Source organism: Lontra canadensis, unplaced genomic scaffold (genome assembly GCF_010015895.1).
Source record: "Lontra canadensis isolate GAN:19392208 unplaced genomic scaffold, GSC_riverotter_1.0 scaffold127, whole genome shotgun sequence".
Lineage (NCBI taxonomy): Eukaryota > Metazoa > Chordata > Mammalia > Carnivora > Mustelidae > Lontra > Lontra canadensis.
The window spans coordinates 3,476,023-3,494,727 of record NW_022631121.1 but is presented as its reverse complement, the minus strand read 5'-3'; positions in this window follow the sequence as shown (position 1 = coordinate 3,494,727).

Below are 18,705 nucleotides of genomic sequence, written 5' to 3'. Positions count from 1 at the left end.
AAATACTAGAAAAAAGTATTCTATAACAGAAAAAGAAAATACCATCAAAATGTAAGGTCTTACTGAGTACCGAATTCAACAAAAGAAAGAACAAGATCCGCGTATAAACATTGCATGATTTCATAATACCAATGACAAAAAGTTCTTAAAAATTTTTAAAGGAGAAAAAAAGAAACTGTCTTACTTATTATTGGCAATTCTGAATGAAGAACGCATAGGAACAGTGATTTGCAAAGTTCCAAGAAAAGCATTTAAAATCCAGAATTACCTAACCAGCAAAATGAATATATTTTCAGATATGCAATGAATTATATCGTTTACTTCCAAAACATACTTTTTGAGAACTTACTGTAAGCTTTTCTTCAGCAGAATAAGATTAAAATAAAGAGAGAGGAAGGCATGGGACTCAGGAAGCAGTAGGTAGATCACAGAATAGCAGATTAAGAAATTCTCTTGAACAATGTGTACCAGTCCTGAAAAATGCAGTTCTTTGAAGCAGGAGGACAAAGGCCTTTGGGAAAGATTTCTTTGTAGAAAAAAGGTAACATGCTCCATTAGTTAGTATGACTCGGAGGATAGAAACACTCAGGTATATAATTGATTTTTTCATTCAATGAACATTTCTTGAACACATACTTTATTCTACACACTTCTGTATACACAGCAGTTGGGGCGCGGGGAGACAGAGAAGCTGTGTTTTCAAGGAGATTATATTCTACTTGTAGGAGATGGAATACACAAGCAAATAAACTTAAGTGTGTCATTACAGTGGATTTGAAGGGAAAAGTGAGCACAGTGAGTGAATGACAGTGCTACTGTTGAATAGGATTGAGACATGTTCATAACTACTACCTTGGGCTGAAGCCTAAAGTAGGAACATGAAAGAGGACAGTGCATTTATAGTGTAGAGAATAAACCAAAATGCTGGAAGAGAAGAAAAGAGAAACGTATTGAGGGACCTCCTATGACCATAAGGCCATGATAAATACTGGATTTAATTCTGAATGAGATAGGAGACCCATGGATGACTCTGATGGGGTTACTCTGTTGTATGTAAAATGGATTGTTAAGGGGAATGAGTAGAAGAAGGAAAACCAATAAAAGGACTTTGAAAATAATTCTGAGGGAAGATGATCATTACTTGGCATAGAGTTTTAATAAGGGAAATGACAAGAAATATATTTGAGATATGATTTAAAGGTATAGCAGAGGCAGGAGTTTTGGTTCGATTGGATGTGTAGGAGAGAGAAAGAGAAGAGTTGAGATTGACAACAAAGTATTGCATGTGAAGAAATTGAACAACACAGTGTCCATTTAGTGGGACAAGGAGAGGAAATGAAAAGCACATTTGAGGGAACAGGGTACAGGCAGTTGGATAATATAAGGTTGGAGTTCGTGAGAGGTATTCGAGATAGAAATAGACCTTTCTCTCTCTCTCTCTCTCTCTCTCTCTTTCTTCAAGAAAAAATGGAAGCATTTATAAAATTCAGGGGGAAAACAATGTTAAAAGGCAGCCATGGTCCAAATATGTAGATGTAATCTTGATGATGGTAATGTTTTACTTCATATAACTTAGGGCCAATACATGTTATCCAAAGAAAGGATTGGTAATCCTGACACACTGCTAGATTGTTCACTGAACACTATTTTTGCAGTCATACAACTTACATTCTATTGAATTTGCAGTGGGTTTAATTTTAAGCTTTGCAGATTTATAGGCAAAGCAAGAAAGTTATGATTATGGTTGAAGAAGAAAATGTAGGATTTAACAACCTTGACAAGTGTAAAAGTAAAACTGTAGGTGACAGATGGTGGAAATGAGAGAGGAAAAGAATGTGGAGGATGCATGGAGGCAGTGACATCTTCATCCTACATGGAAGAGAGTCAAAGCCTTAAGTAAATTTTATAGCAGAAGAAATTGAGGAGTGAAGACATTACTTAACATTATCTAGTTTCCCAGTGCAAGAACTAGTTAGGATCATCAGCTCTTTGGAGACATGTGCATTAGGTGATAGAATTGAAATTTCCTCTTGAGGAGTTAATTGTTTGTTTGTCTAAAACCAATCAAGACATGGAATTATAAGCATATATTTAAGGCCTCATGTGTTATAGTTTAAATTTTGGAAATTCCAGAAAAGTTATATTGGGAGTCAGTTGTAAATTATGGAGTGGAGAAGAAAATTTTCTGTATATATTTCAAAACAAGCCCTGTTGTATTTTGGCTTTTAATATTAATAAAAAATATTTAAAAATTGATGAGAAAGTTATTTACATTGTAAATAATCTATAAACCTTTACTAAATACTAGGAAGAATAATGTAGGATTAGAAAAGATGTAAGGATTATAAAATGTTTCAGTTGACACAATACAAAATTTTAATTCTTTCCCTATTTGGATGTTTGCTAGCACTGCCAAGATTTGTCCCATTTCACATTCATTCAATAACCTAGACAAGTGCACTTAACCATCAGAAGTTATAGGCCATAAACTTTGACCAAATGTTGTTATAAAATTGTAGTACTGTATTTGATATAAGGCCTTGTAAAAACTGAAATAGTCTTAGGGCCCTATGTACTTGAAAAATGTTAAGTGCTATGTTGAAATTGTCTTCAGCATGATAAGGAAGATAAGACTGTGTAATGTTTACATTCCTGTAATCACACACAAGGGCACTCTTCATAGTACCCAGTAATATGTATACCTTCATACATAGGTACACCGTATTTGTAATAGTGCTCATTGTTCTCATGCTTCCAATTCCTCTGGGGGGAGAGCCCCGTGTTTACTAACATAAAGCAAGTATTTGCATGAGAATGGCTTATAATCCTTTACCCGCTCCTCAAGTAAGATTTCGTTACTTAGGATAACAATAATAACAAAAAGTATGGAAAGGCTAGACCCAGGTAATTAAATTTCCCCAGAGAAATATTGGGTGGCTTCTCTGTTGAACGGAAGGCATATCATTCTCTTTAGCAGTGATGTCCAAGCTGCCTCTGCCATTTCTGATTCAAACTTGGCCTAGAATTTAATTACTGCCTTTACTTCGTGGAGATCTTCGCCTGGCTTTTTGCATCCCCGGCCTAAAGTACTTTTGTGTATGTGGTTCCTTCTTACATACCAGCAACACAAAAACTGGCTTCCTGAACAGCTTTTTCCTTCCGTGTCCAAAAACAGGAAGTTTGACAGTGTGAACGCTTTCATTAGCGTCCCCACAAATAATAATTATAACCTTGTTTTTTCATGGTGATATTCTGGTGGTTGAGGTGATAAGTGACCTCACTCTTCAATTGAGATTCTCCATCATAAGGAGAAAGACTTGATCCAACAGTGTTTAAAAAAACAACAACAACAACAACAAAAACACACACAAAAAAAACCTTAAAATTTAAGATAACATAACACCCCATCGAAAAAGGTGTAAACATTCGGCTGGAAATCATGTAGATGCACTTTGAGATTAGTAGTCTGTGTCATACTTCCAAAATAAACCTTACCCTCTTACAAGCACTTCTATTCACACTTAGTTTAATTGGAATATCTACCTGATATTCTAGTCCTGATTTTAAGTAGGTTCTTCCATGTCAGATTCAATTAACATCATCCAGCATCTCCATTTTTAAGGTGAAATTGCTTCTCCTCATGATGATCCTGTTGGACTAATAGATTAGCTGGGCTTGTTCTCAGTACCTGAATTCTTTGACTTCCTTTTCTCTCTTACTGTACATCTTATTCTAACATTTTCTTGTAATTTGTATATTTTAATTCTTCCTTGCACACCATTGTCTTTTGGACTTGGGTCACCTTTTCCGCCTGAACCAGAACAATTCGGTAGACATCTATTTACAATGTAAATGTGCAAGCAGCTGCATTATGATTGATTTTATCCAGAGTTAGCACATCCTTGCTGAGTTATTTTTTATTGCACTGTTAAAAAGTTCAGCAAACCTGACAGAGAAAATCAAATTTGGTCAGCCCTCTTATAAAAAGTAAGTTATCATCAATTTGGAGGTGCAGATATCTCTTCAAGATGCTGATTTCATTTGCTTTGACTATCAGGAGAGCAACTGCTGGGTCATAGGATAGTTATGGTTCTATTTGTAATTTTTTGAGAAACAGTCATACTGTTTTCCATAATGGTGTTACCAATTCACATTTCCACCAAAAATGTATAATGGTTCCCTTTTCTCCAAATCCTTACCAACATTTGTTATCTTTCATTTTGTTTTGCTTTTTATGCTAGTCACCCTTCCAATATAAGAAATAATTTAATTGTGGTTTTGATTTGCATTTCCCTAATGATTAATGATATTGGAGCATCTTTCCATATACTTATTAGCCAGCGTATGTGCCCTTTAGAAAAATATCTCTTTCTCTTTTGCCCACTTTAATTGAATTATTAACTTTTTTCTTATTGAGTGGTATGAGTTTTTTATATATTTTGAATATGAACCCCTTATCCCCTAGACGGTTTGTCTCCCATTCTATAGATTGCCTTTTCTTTTTGCTTATTTTATTTAAATTAATTTAATTAACATATTGTGTATTATTAGTTTCAGAGGTAGTCTTCAGTGATTCATCAGTCTAACATAATATGCAGTGCTCATTACATCACCTGCCCTCCTTAATGTCCATCACCCAGTTATCCCATCCCCCACCCCCCTCCCTTCCAGCAACCCTCAATTTGTTTCCTATGATTAGGAGTTTCTTATGGTTTGTCTCCCTCTCTGGTTTCATCTTGTTTTATTTTTCCCTCCCTTCCCCTATGATGTTCTGTTTTTTTCCTTAAATTCCACATATTGTAGATTGCCATTTCATTTTATTGATTGTTTGCTTTGCAGGTGCTCTTTAGTGTGTTATAGTCCCAGCGTTTTATGTCTGTTGTTTTGGTGACTTATCCAAGAAATCATTGCTAAGACCACTGTCAAGGAGCTTTTTCCCTATGTTTTCCTCAAAGTCTTTTTATGGTTTCAGGTTTTACATTTAAGTTGTTCATCCATTTTGAGTTAATTTTTGTAAGCAATATAACATAGGAGTCTGGTTTAATTTTTTGCATGTGGATATCCAGTTTTCCCAATACCATGAATTGATGAGCCTCTCCCTCTACATTACGTGTTCTCTGCATCCCCATGTTCATTGTAGCGTTATTCGCAGTAGTCAAGATATAGAAACAATCTTTATGGCCTTTGACTGATGGATAAATGTAATGGGATATAGCTAAGGGAATCTTATTCAGTTATGAAAAAGAAGAAAGTCCTGCTATTTGTGACAGCATATGTGAAACCGGAAGCCATTATGGCAAGTGAAATAGTGAAATGAGCCAGACAGAGAAAGATAAATGCTGCATGGCATCACTTTTATGTGGAATCTTAGAAAAAATAAAAAAAGCCTGTTTCATAGGAATAAAGAACAGAATGGTGGTTGCCAGGGACTGGGGAGAGGAGCAAGTGGGGAGATGTAGGTCAAAGTGTACAAACTTCCACTTGTAAGAAGAGTAAATTTGGAGCATCTACTATAAAGCACAAGTACTATAGCTAATAATATGGTATTGTATAATTGGAAGTTGCTCTGAGTAAATCTTAAGCATTGTCACCACCTATCCCAAAAAAGAGTTATGGACTTGTTAATTGTCTTGATCTTGGTAATCATTCCACAATGTATATATCAAGTCCTCATGTTGTACACTTTAATATATACAATGATATTTTTCAGTTACTCCTCAATAAAGTCAGGAAAAGGGAATTTATCAGCTAGTATGGAAAATAGCCTTGTTTTTCAGACACAGTATATATTTGTATCTTTGATAGCTCCTTAAATGAAATATGGTCATGGATAGATGTGGAATTGGTACATTCTGTTTATCTTGTGATATCACATCTTAACACTGCCCTTTAGATTTGGGTGTTTTGAATATGTTAAAGACATTACAAAGCTGTTTTAAACAGAATTGAAAATCAGTGTCTCCCCTTCAAGAAAACTGGGCTAGGTTAACAAAACATGATTCAGCGTCTGGACTCATATTCTTAATATGCCCTCTGTTCTGTGTTGCTGGATTCATGTATGAGCCCATATTTCTGATTTTACCATATTAACATACTAAGGATGGAAACCTACAATACCACTCCAAAAGAGAATTTGAATTTAATTGCATGTCTTCCCATCATTAAGACAGGTCTTAGCTTCCCCAAAAGGATTGAAAACAAACTGAGCCACTATTTTAAAAAATGTTTAATACCCTCTGTTGATTCTTTCACTCATTTCAGACACCTCTGCTCATCTAGAGGACTAATTGGGAGTTACATTTCCTCTTTGGAATTCCCTTAGAGTCTTATTGTTTTTCTAGGACATATGCCACCTTCCACATTATTAAGAGTTTACATTTTATAATCATCACATTTTTTGCTGTGGGATTAAAAGTTATTTGAAAATAGATACCATTTCTTATTCACCTACATATCTCAGTTGCCAGTGAACCAAATCTGTAGCGTTAGATAAATATTGAACTGAGCTTAAACTTTCACTTTCCTTCTAGACCTCATTAATATCTTCTCTTTTGTAGGGATAGTTCAACCAACATATCAGCTTGAACAATGTTATCGTTTTCTTTAGTATTATCTAAAATTAGTATAATTCTTTGTCTTAAGTGTTAAAAATAATAGGCCAAACAAAGAATTCACTCAGGTCAGTCTATGATTTCTCATCTGGAATAAATAACTCCTGAAATAAAAATCCTAGTTAAAATTCTATAAAGATGTGTAAGAATGTCAAGGAAAAGTGCTACACTATTGATTTTACATAAAATCACTTAGCTTATTCCTAAAATCAGGTTATAAATTGTTAAAAATTTATCCAAGGCAAGTCAAATTTCTGTTTTCCTGAATTTGTGGTGGAGGGTGTTATCATAAAACTTTGTTTTTAACTATATGACAAGAACATAACTGAGATTCAAAGTAATGATCCATATAGGACGAGTCACTGAAACTACCAATATTCCAAAACAAGCTATTGTCTTTTGAATATTTTAAATTAACTGCTCTTCAACTCAAGATATAACTACATTTTTAGTAATATGACAAGTGAGGATAAACCCAATACCACAGATTCACTGCCTTTTCAAAAGCTGAAAGTTGGTACTCATGTTTCTTCATAAGACATAGATATAAAAGAAAGTTTGGAAACATTTAGATAGCATTTATCCAAAATATAAAACACAGTTCAAGATAATTAAGAATGTTAAATATAATATAGTTTATACCAAATATATTTATTAAACTATTTATTCATTCATGAATATGTATCCTATAACTGTTTTGTGTCACAAAACTGTTAGACTTAGTCCTCACTTTCATGGAGTCCATACCTCAGCAGAGAAAGTGGGTATCACACAAATAGTAAGAAATATGATAAATACCAACAGAACTGTGGTTAATTATCATTATAAATGTGTGTGTTTCTTTCTATATTAAATATGTTGAAGGCATTTATGGGTTTTTAAAGCACCTAGTACACTGTCTTGTAAACTGATGATAAATATTTGTTAAATGAATGAAGAAATCAATATATAACTGTAATAGTCATGTGGAGTGCCTAAAGGTTATAATGGTGTATGAGGAATGGCATGCAGAAGTATTTTACATGAAGGCTAGAAGGCTTGCTCTAAAATTTTATTAGAAACTGAATAAGAAAAAATTCAGATTTTCAAGTCAAGAGTACAGGTCTTAGAATAGATGTAAGAAAGCTTTCCAAAGAGTTGGTAGTCATTAAATATTATAATTTATTTCCAGATGAAGTTGTCAAATTCTTTTCACATGTCTTTGAGAATAAGATAGGAGTTTCATCTGTTCAGGATACTTTAATTGTCTCTACATTATGCCAAAACATCTGCTAGTTTCAGTCAATAGTAAAAACTCCATACTGTCAATTCAAAGAATAAAACCAGCTCAATCATTTTTCTGGCATCTCATAACTCAAACAAACCTGTTGATTGACATTTTTATTTTTCAAATTATTTTAGCTTAATGGTAACTTCAGGCTCTTGTAGTTCTGTCTGAGTGGGTTAAATTAAGTAAAATTTCTAAATGCCTTTTCTGCTATATATGAATTAACCTATTGTTTATTCATGATGGATGAATAAAAAATATGTTACCTTTATATAATTTGAATGAAGCATACTTTAGGCACCTTTAAAAACATTTAATGTGAGAAAATGCTAATGTCTATATTTAAGTTATAATGAAAATTGTTAGAACTTAAGACATTGTACTAAATTGTCACAGGTGAGTACATTTTATATATTTCACTATTATACATAATGACATGCAACAACAACAAAAAAACTTTGGGAAGTTTTTTATACTAAAAGCGAGGAAAATGAGAAGGAAATTGCTGTTCATAATTAAGAGCTGGGTTGATGCTCAGTGAATACTTGTTGGATAGATTAATTATTGACTGGCTGTTTTATATGGGAGACACTGATATTACATATATATGAGAAGAAGTAATATTCTTAATCTGCTCATTCTATGTGCCTAAAACAATACTTCATCTGAAATCTTCAGCTAAGCGTTTTTCCAATGAGAAGAGGAAATTGGATAGCAGAGGTATATGGGAGAGAAAATGGCCACTTGTTTCATGCTCTGCTTGAGTTTTTACCTTGTAATCTTTCTTATTAGGTGATTATTTCTAATGAACAAAAGAAATTGACTCCTTTTTATGTATGTTTATAAGTGTGTAAATAACCAATATTTAAATTTATAATTTAATTCAATTTTAAAATAATAGACCTTTATGAGATGTTGCCTTACAACATTAGACTAAGGGCTTTACATTTCTTTCCCGGGAGTTATATTTAACTTAATAGGGCAGGTACTCATTTCACCGATGAGGTAATAAAGATAAGAGGTCAGTGGTTTAAAAAGTTAGTGATTAAAACAACAGCTTCAAAAAAAAAAAAAAGAATCTTCCATGATCGCTTATTCTTATAAAGTAATATGCCATTTTGATTAGAGCAATTCGGTTGATGTTACCTTGTATGTACTCAAGTCGAAGTATCATTAGTAGCTATAGAAGGTAAGAATCAAAGATCAACCTTATAAAAGATTATTCATCATTCATGTAAGGTTCAATATGAGTGTTTGAAACCTGTGAGTGGTTCTTCAAGGGATATTTAGATTCCCGTGGTCTTTTTGGTTTGTGGCTCAGGCCTTTAGAAAAGTGACTTTAAAGACACTGTTTTTCTTTCCCAAGTTAGAGGCAAGCGGGGCATACATGTGTAGGATGATGAATGGAGTTTCTTAAGAGCCAGTACTGGAACCTACACACTTTACCTGCACATACCTTTCACTTTTAATAGCTCATTCATACGGATGTGCCTAAATGCAAGGGAGATGTGAAATGTATTCTAGCTATTTGCCCAAGAAGCATTGGGTTTCATGGGCATTTAGTGAGACTCTACCACAACCCATTCTTCTGTTCATCAAATATTTTATCCAGAGAACATACCCAAAGGGAAAACCCAGATTTCTTAGTCACTCTTTCAGCTGATGTGCCTTTTAAAATGGAGGAAGGAGACAGGAGCCAAGGAAAGTGGGCAACCACCAGTTGTAGGAAAAGGCGAGGAAATAAACTCTCAGCTATGCTCTCCAGAAAGGGACACAGTATTGACAACAATGTCATTTTGTACCAGTGGAACCTTTATTGGACTTCCAAGTGATATAAAATGATAAATTTATGCTTTCTTAAGTTACTGAATTTGTGATAATTTGTTGTAGCATCGATAGAAAACTATTATAACTCTCTCTCTCCTAAACATCCAGTATACAAAGGGGATGCAGGAACAGGATAACAGCAAAGCATTGCAATTTAGGGAAGGAAAAAGTGGGAGATACCCAGCAGTATTGGCTCACAACAGTAATTTAGACTTGACTGGAAGGCATTGTGATTTCGCCTTTTTCCTGGTGGTTAGGAGAGTTGCCTAGTTACAGCTGATTTTGTTCTTTGATGGAAAATTCCTTGTTTTTAAGTAAGTGAGGCTCCCAGCTCCATCTTCTGCAAGGTTTCTCTTCTGTCATTATTCTCTATCTAAAATGAGTTGTGGGGATTATATTTTCCTTCAATATTACAAGTTTTTGTTGTTGTTTTTAGAAAGAGATGATGTGTGAGCAGGGTGTGGGGGGGCAGAGGGAGAAAGAGAATGTTAAGCAGGCTCCACAGCCATGGCAGAGCCTGTCTTGGGGCTCGATCTCACGACCCTGAGGTCAATGACCTGAGCTGAGTCAAGAGTCAGATGCTTAACCAACTGAGCCACTCAGGCACCCTATTACATGGTTTTTACAAGCTCCTTGCTTTTGTAAATGAGGAACCATGATGTTTTTGTTAACAAAATCAAAACGAGGGGCACCTGGGTGGCTCAGTGGGTTAAAGCCTCTGCCTTCGGCTTAGGTCATGATCTCAGGGTCCTGGGATTGAGCCCCACATCGGGCTCTCTGCTCAGTGGGGAGCCTGCTTCCCTTCCTCTCTCTCTGCCTCTCTGCCTACTTGTGATCTCTGTCTGTCAGATAAATAAATAAAATCTTTGAAAAAAATTCAAAACGGTATCTTTAAAAATCTTAATAGGATTATTTTCTATTTGATTCCAGGTAGTTCCTATGTCTTTACCACACTGAAATTATTTTCCAGACAGAGCTAGAATATGCTGTGTTCTTTAGTTCTTTACTGATGGTGTTTTGGTTGTTTCCTAGATATTAAATCTCTTTGAGTTACTATGAGTTCATTTGGAAATCAAGGTTTAACACAGTAGCTGCTTTATGGGATTAACATGTAGATTAAATATGAAAATGTATATAAATCACTTAGCTCATGGCCAGATAAGCCATAAGTATTGAGAAAGAATTTAGCTGTTGATTACAGAACACTCTTTCTGTTTGAATTACCAACATTGCAAATTATCCTCACTAAGCTCTCTTAACTTTGGATGTGGAGGCTGCTGTATTCACACTGATTGCATTTATCCAGCACTTTTTACTCCACTGATAAAATGAAGAATTTAATTTACATTTCACTGCACTGCCAAATGCTGGTGTTTTCCGTATTTGTTTTTAGGAAGTCCATCATATTTTCATTTCCATGATTTTTCCTCATAACATAGTTTTCTGATGTATAAGCAAACAATTAAAAACAAATCAAAACCTTCCAAAAAATGGGAAGAGTGATCACAACTTGGAAGAGAGAAAATGACATGTCATCCATGAAGATCATTTAGCTACTCTGATTTATTTGATGTTAGAATAAAATTCTAGCAATATCTATACATGTTATCAGTGAAGCCAGGCAAAACAATGATTAACAAAGAGATTATTAAATGCCAGGCATGTGGGTAAGGAGCATTTAAGATGCTGATATACATGCACCCATTGTGTACTCACAAACTTCTTTGGAAACAGGTACTATTATTATCCCCATTCTACAAGTGAGCAAACTGTGGCATGATTAGTAGTTGTGCAAGATGTAAAAGGGCTAATACAAACATGTAGAGGGTCCTCGGTTTTCCCTTTGTCTTCTGCCTTTGCTCTTTTTTCTTTCTTTTTACATTTCTGTCTTTGAAATTTGACTAGACAGTAAGCCACAAGGCTTACAAAAACAGTTTTGGAACATTCTATTCTGGGGGTTATCATAACCTGGAAGAAGAAAGATAAAATTTGGATCAGTCCTGAGCCATTGATTTGGTTCAAGTAAAAAACTGCTCTATAAATCAAAACATGAAGGATATGTACCCACCTTCTGCCATCCTATCAAATTCTGTTCCTTCTTTGGTTGAAGAGTTACCTGATCTGCTAGTGGTCTCTTATGCGGATCTGTTAAATCTGTTTAACCTCTATTAAGTAACTTAAGTCATTTATCTTTCACACAGATAGCAGTGCTAGTAACTGGCAGGCCAGAATTGGCTTGGACACAGTCATTCAGGCTCAAGCTTTGATACTTCTATGCACTTTATGCCTCTTTTCTTTTTAAACTTTTTTTGTGTGTGTGTGGAAATGTTTATGTTTATGTATATGCAAAAGCAGATAGAATCCTATAAAGAATGAAATCCCATGCATCCATCTCTCTGTTTCAGAAAATATCAACTTGATGTCATTATTTCATGTATTTTTCACCTTCATATACATTGTTTGTTTGCTGTAGTATTTAAAAGAAAATCCCAATATAACAAAAATGCTACTAGCACCCATTAATATTAACAACATTGTAACATGTAACATTCAGTCTGTATCTCATTTTCATCAAAGGTCTCAAAGTTATCTTTTTACCATGGAATTCTAAAATCAACATTCACAAATGCCCATATATTGCCTTTGGTTGTTTTGATTCTTAAAAACTGAATTATATAGCTTCAGTCTTTCCTGCTTTTTTGTGCCATTTATTGGTAAAAGGATACATGTCATTTGTCTCATGGAATGTTCTGTATTTCATAATTTGCCTCTTTGCTACTTCAGTTGTCTTTTACCTTGTTTCTCTTTCTCCTATATTTTCAGTAAACTGGTAGTTAGATTCCTGATTTTTTTTAAAGATTTTATTTATTTATTTGACAGAGAGATAGAGCCAGAGATCCCAAGTGAAGGGAATGGCAGAGGGAGAGGGAGAAGCAGGCTCTGCACTGAGCAGGGAGACTGACGCAGTGTTCGATCCCATGATCCTGGGATCATGACCTGAGCCAAAGGCAGATGCTTAACCATCTGAGCCACTCAGGCACCCCAAGAGTCCTGATTTTAATCATATTTCATTTTTAGCGAAAGCACATCTCCATTTCATTGCAACTTACTTCTTACTGTATCAAATCATGAGACACATAAAGTCTAGTTGTCCAATTTGAGTGAATCTAATGTTACCATTCATTTCCCATGGTATGAGGCTGATGCTTCCACTATAATATTTTCCCGTCAAGCTTTGTCCAAAAACATGTTACCATTCATTGATGATAGCTGTCTGGGTTCAGTGTCTCATCAGAGATTGGAAAATGTTAATATTCTAATAATTTATTGTTAAGATTTATTCTAAATAGAGCATTCTCTCATCTACTCTTTGGTTACCATGAAGCACAGTTAATATAAGAAACTCAGAGAAAAATGTGTAATTCTATTTCACTAGCTAGAATTTTTACAGAAATGAGTCTGTCCTCCAGAAACCCCAATGAAGAGTAATAAGACAGAATAATGTGTAATGTTATGAATAAATGGGTTTTTATATACTTCAAATATTTGCAGGTATTCCATTTGATCGTCAATATACTCTGCCTTATACCAGTGGAAGATGCTTCCATATTGACTCATATCTTTTTTACCTGACCATCTTAGTCTTTAAAATCTTCATTGCTTTCTGGCATAACAGTATATCCTGGAATCATCTTGAATATATTTTTGTCTTTTTTCCCTATAATCAAGAATTCCCCTGAAAATCTCTCATTCTCTTTAATGGAAAATGGTTTTGGGAGCTCACAGTCTAGGTCCCAGTAGTAATCATTGCCACTAGTTTGACATTTGTCCTAGGCTTTATCAGTGAATGCATTTAATAAATATATATTTTTTACAGAGAAACAAATCTTGAATATATGCTGATTTTCTTTTTTTTTAAATTTATGTATTATTTTAGAGATCAAAAGAGAAAGCATAAGCAGGAACATAAGCAGGAGGGACAGAGGGTGAGGGAGAGAGAATCCCAAGCTGACTTCATGCTGAACAGGGAGCCTGACAAAGGGCTCAATCCCATGACCCTGAGATCATGACCTGAGCTGAAACGAAGAGTTGAAAGCTTAACCAACTGCCCCATTCAGGTGCCCCCCACTTTTTATGCTGATTTTTTTTTGTTGATTTTTTTTTTGTGCTTTTTTTTAAATTTTTTTATGCTGATTTTCTGAGTCAAATTTAAGTTTCCATTCATTTTACTTGAAGTTTTTTATACTTTCATCTCTTTATTCTTAGTCCAAAAGTTTTCTTAATGGCATTGCCATAATTATGTGTCTCCTTTCTTGTATAGTATGCCTATAATACTTTAACAATAACATCATCAATATATTTTGCTAACAACAATAGGATGAGGGGCACCTGGGTGGCTCAGTTGGTTAAGCGTCTGCCTTCTGCTTAGGTCATGATCCCAGGGTCCTGGGACCAAGCCCCACTTCGGGCTCCCTGCTCAGTGAAAAGCCTGCTTCTCCCTCTCCTTTTGCCCACCCCTTCCCTCTTGTGCATGCTCTCTCTCTCTCTCTCTCTCTCTCAAATAAGTAAATAATTATTAGGAAAAAAAATAGGACTAAATGAAGTTTAAAAGTTTTTCTTGCTTTTGGGGCACCTGGGTGGCTCAGTTGGTTGAACGTCAAGATCTTGACTTTGGCTCAGGTCATGATCTCAGTGTGGTGGGATTCACCTCCGAGTCAGGCTCTGTGCTCAGCACAAGAGTTTGCTTGAGATTCTCTCACCCTTTCCCTCTACCCCTCCCCCTGCTCACGCATGCTTGTTTTCTTTCTCAATAAATAAATTCATTAAATCTTTAAAAGCTTTTCATGTTTTCTTTTGTCTTTTGAGTATAACCCAACAAGAATGCATGTGAAAGTATTGTTTTTTAGAATTAATTAATTTCTCCCTATGGCTAGCCCACCAACTATATACAATTAGATATGTTTGTTTACTTTGGGTTAGATTTTTAGAATTTTTGTTTCATTTCCAGTTTAATATTTGTAACTATGGAAAATATTATGATTCCATCGTCAAAATCATAATATTGGAGAGGAAAAGTTTTACTCTTCCCTTCAATTCTTCCAGCTGGTCTAAAATTTAAATTGACATAGGGCGCCGGGGTCTCTCAGTCAGTTCAGCATCCAACTCTTGATTTTAGCTCAGGTCATGATCTCAGGGGCTTAAGATTGAGCCCTACATCCAGCTCCATGCCCAGCATATTTTACTACCTTTAAAAATATTTGTATTGAACCAATATTTCTTTTTTATATTTTCAGTGAGTTTTTTGTCTTTTTCTTTATAATTAAAAAAAATCTTGGGACGCCTGGGTGGCTTAGTTGGTTAAGCGGCTGCCTTCGGCTCAGGTCATGATCCCAGCGTCCTGGGATCGAGTCCCACATCGGGCTCCTTGCTCGGTGGGGAGCCTGCTTCTCCCTCTGCCTCTGCCTGCCTCTCTGTCTGCCTGTGCTTGCTCACTCTCTCTCCCTCTGTCTCTGACAAATAAATAAATAAAATCTTTTAAAAAAAAAAAATCTTTATGTAATGGCAATATTAGGAGTTTGAAAAAAATTGCAAATCATTTCATAGGACTTTGATTTTGACTTAAAGAATTTTACGTCATTCAAGAAATTAATTATAGTCTGCTGTAATTACTATATGTGGGGTTCTCGGGAAGAAATGAATACCAAAAATATGTATAACATTTTATTGGATATATTTTACTATGTAGTATATCTCATTTATTTTCATTATTTCTTTGTTTACACATATGCTGTGGATTTGGGTTTCTTTTTAAACATACAAATCTTCTTAGAGTGGGCTATTCACCAGCTTTGCCCATTTTTCTAAAGGATTGTCTCTTTTTTCCTTGTAGAGTTTAAAAAATAAATTATGAACATGAATCTATCTCTTATATATGCTGCACATACCTTCTGCTTACTCACTTGCCTTTTAACTTTCTCAGTGGTGTTTCTTCTTTGTTTTGTTTATGAATAGAAATTCTTAATTTTAAGGTTAAGTTTAATTTATCAAAACTCCTTTCATGCTTGGATATTTTTATATCATATTTGTGAAATATTTCTGGGGCGCCTGGATGGCTCAGTTGTTAAGTGTCTGCTTTTGGCTCGAGTCATAATAATATCACCTTTGTCATCAATCTGGTGACTGTTGGTGTCTTTCTGGATTTAATTCTATTCTGTTTATCTATTTGTCTGGTCTTTTGTAATTGAATTATCATGAGTTCATTCCTTGGAGAGTCATACATAGAAACTGCAACAGGAAGTGTTGTCAAACAAAGGATACTTTATTTACAGCAAGCAAGGAGACCAGGGGAAATAACTTCCAAAGTTTTGACTCACTGAGTGAGAGTGAGTGGGTTGATTTTTTAGGGGCATGGTGGATATTAGAAAGGGGAGCCTTGTCATCCTGTGTAGAGGTGGACCTAAGGTCATACATGTGCCTTGAGATTATATACCTATACACATATTGTACATTATGTAAATGAAGGTTGTGTTCCACCTTGGGCAGAGATTTTAGTATAATGAGGTAAAGTTAAGTGTTGGTTACCCTATGGGTTACTCCATGATCCATCTGTGAAGGTGTGATTCTGGGTTATGCTCAATCTGGTGTGCGTGGTCTGGGCCCACCAGAACTTTTTCTGGGCAGTTGTTATTGCTCAATGGGTAGTTTCAGACAAGATAAACTAGAAAAAAAGAGCTTAAGGGAAAATGTGGGACAAAGGTGGTAAGAACAAGCAAGGTGAGTGGTAAAGGTCAGGTCCTGAGGTCTAGCTGGTGACAAATCTTTCCTCTAGTTTTATTCTGTTCCTCATTCTTGGGGGTCATGGGACAAAGGTACATCTTCTGTAGCTACTGCTAGACAAGGATGTAGTCATCATGATTAATAGAGGAACAGAATTTTCCTCAGCTTGTTTTTTATATGTTTCGGTCATCATGTTTAAGCCCAATTCATATCTTCACATTACTATCATTTGTAATTTTATGGTCTGTATGCAATTGGACAGAAATTGTTTCAGTTATGCATGCAAGGTCCAAACAGTACTAAGACAAGACTTAAGTTTATTTCCCTTCATTATATTCTTACTGATATTTACTAGGGAATTTAGTTCCCAGGGATGTTCAAGTATGTTTATAGCTTTTGGCATTTCTAGGATTAATATCACCAGGACTAACATCAAGAAGGTGTTCATTTTAAAATCAGACCAAGGCAGAGGGGACTAGAACATTGTCTATTTTGCTGTGTACTATCAATAAGCTGTGGCGTTCCTTATTGAATGGTCACAGAGAGTGATTTCATCTATTTAAGGGGCCTGGCTGCAAACAATAAGGCCAAAGAAACAACTAGTATCCTACAGATAGAGATTGTTATAGTATATAAGTTTGAGAACCCTTATTTAATGAGGCTCCACTTCTCTTGAGGGTATCTTTAGAACAGAACTCTCAGGTCAGTAAGTGGCTCTTAGGAATACTTGTTGTCATCCAGTGCTGGTAATATCTCTTCCTAGGGCCCTGGTCAGATGCCTTTTTACTTTAGTATGGTGAATCCAAGGTATGACTCTGATTTTAAGAAAGAGTGTGTGTTTTATAGTACTAGGTAGGGCCCTGTTCATATAGGATAGAGTTGGTCCTAGGATGACCCATTTTTCCAAATTTTGAGATATATCCCATCTCCAGGTTCATTTGGGTGAGGCTTAATTTGAGTGGGCTGGGAGAGGCAAAAATTTCCATACATGTTGAATGTATCCACCTCCTGTCAAAGATTAATTATGTGCTTAATGACCAGAGAAACCTCCAGTCTGGAGGTGAGAAGGAGTCAGAGCCTTTTGGAAATATTTCCCATAAGTTATTCCAAATGGGATGAACTTTTAGTTTGCCCTTTGAGGCAGCTCTCACTCTGGGAGAGCTACTGGTAGTAACCTTAACCAGTTTTCCTGTGTTCCCTGGCTCAACTTGGCCAGGGTCTTTTTTCAGGGTTTCATTAGCACATTCTGTCTTCCCAGAAGCCTGAGATCTCCAGGCAGCTTGTAACCTCCACTTAATATTTAAAGCCTTAGTTACCTCAGAAGTAATTTTTGATACAAAAACTGACCCATTCTCATTTTGGATTGACCTTGGTAATCCAAATCAAGGAATTATCTGTTAATAAAAGTCCTTTATTACTCTAGTAGCTCTTTCTGTCCTACAGGGAAAGGCCTCAATCCATCCAATAAATCTATCTACAAACACTGAAAGGTATTTCAACTCTCCAGGGGCTATCAGCATTTCAGTAAAGCAGTCAATCCTCCCCTAGCACTGTACCCCCGATTTGAGTTGCTCTAACTAGAGGGGGTCCTGCAGGTCTGGTTTGTACATTATTTGTCTGGCATCGGGCACACCAGTTTGTTGTTTTCTCAATAATTCCCTTTATCATTCAAGTGCTGATAATCTTTATTTACCATAGGTATAAAGCTTCTTTAACATAATGAGTCTTGTGTAGTCTTAAGGATTCCTCAAATAGTCTGCTTAGGCACCCAGATTATCCTATTGTTATTTATCATTCGTCCTGTGACTATCAGAGACCGCTGTGGTTTTTTGTCTCATCCTGGAAGTAGGAGAGAGTGAACTCCTATAGTCCTGGAGAGGGAATTAGTGGCACTTGCACAATCTTCCCAGACTTGGCAGACCATTTTGTAACTGCATGAGCCAAATTATTTCCTTCTGTTACTTCTGAATTTCCCTTTTGATGATCTCTACAGGGAGCTGTTGCCAATTCTTGAGGCTTATGTATGGCTACTAGCTCTCTGTGGATTTCCTTGCCATATTCAGTTTCTCCATTTTCGCTTTCTAGAAGTGCCCCAACCCTCCAGATGGCTCCATGGGCGTGAATTACAAAGAAGGCATATTTAGAATGAGTATAAATAGTTAAGCCCTGTCCTTACTCAATTCTAATACTCTAGTTAAGTGCAATTATTTCTGTCTTTTAGAC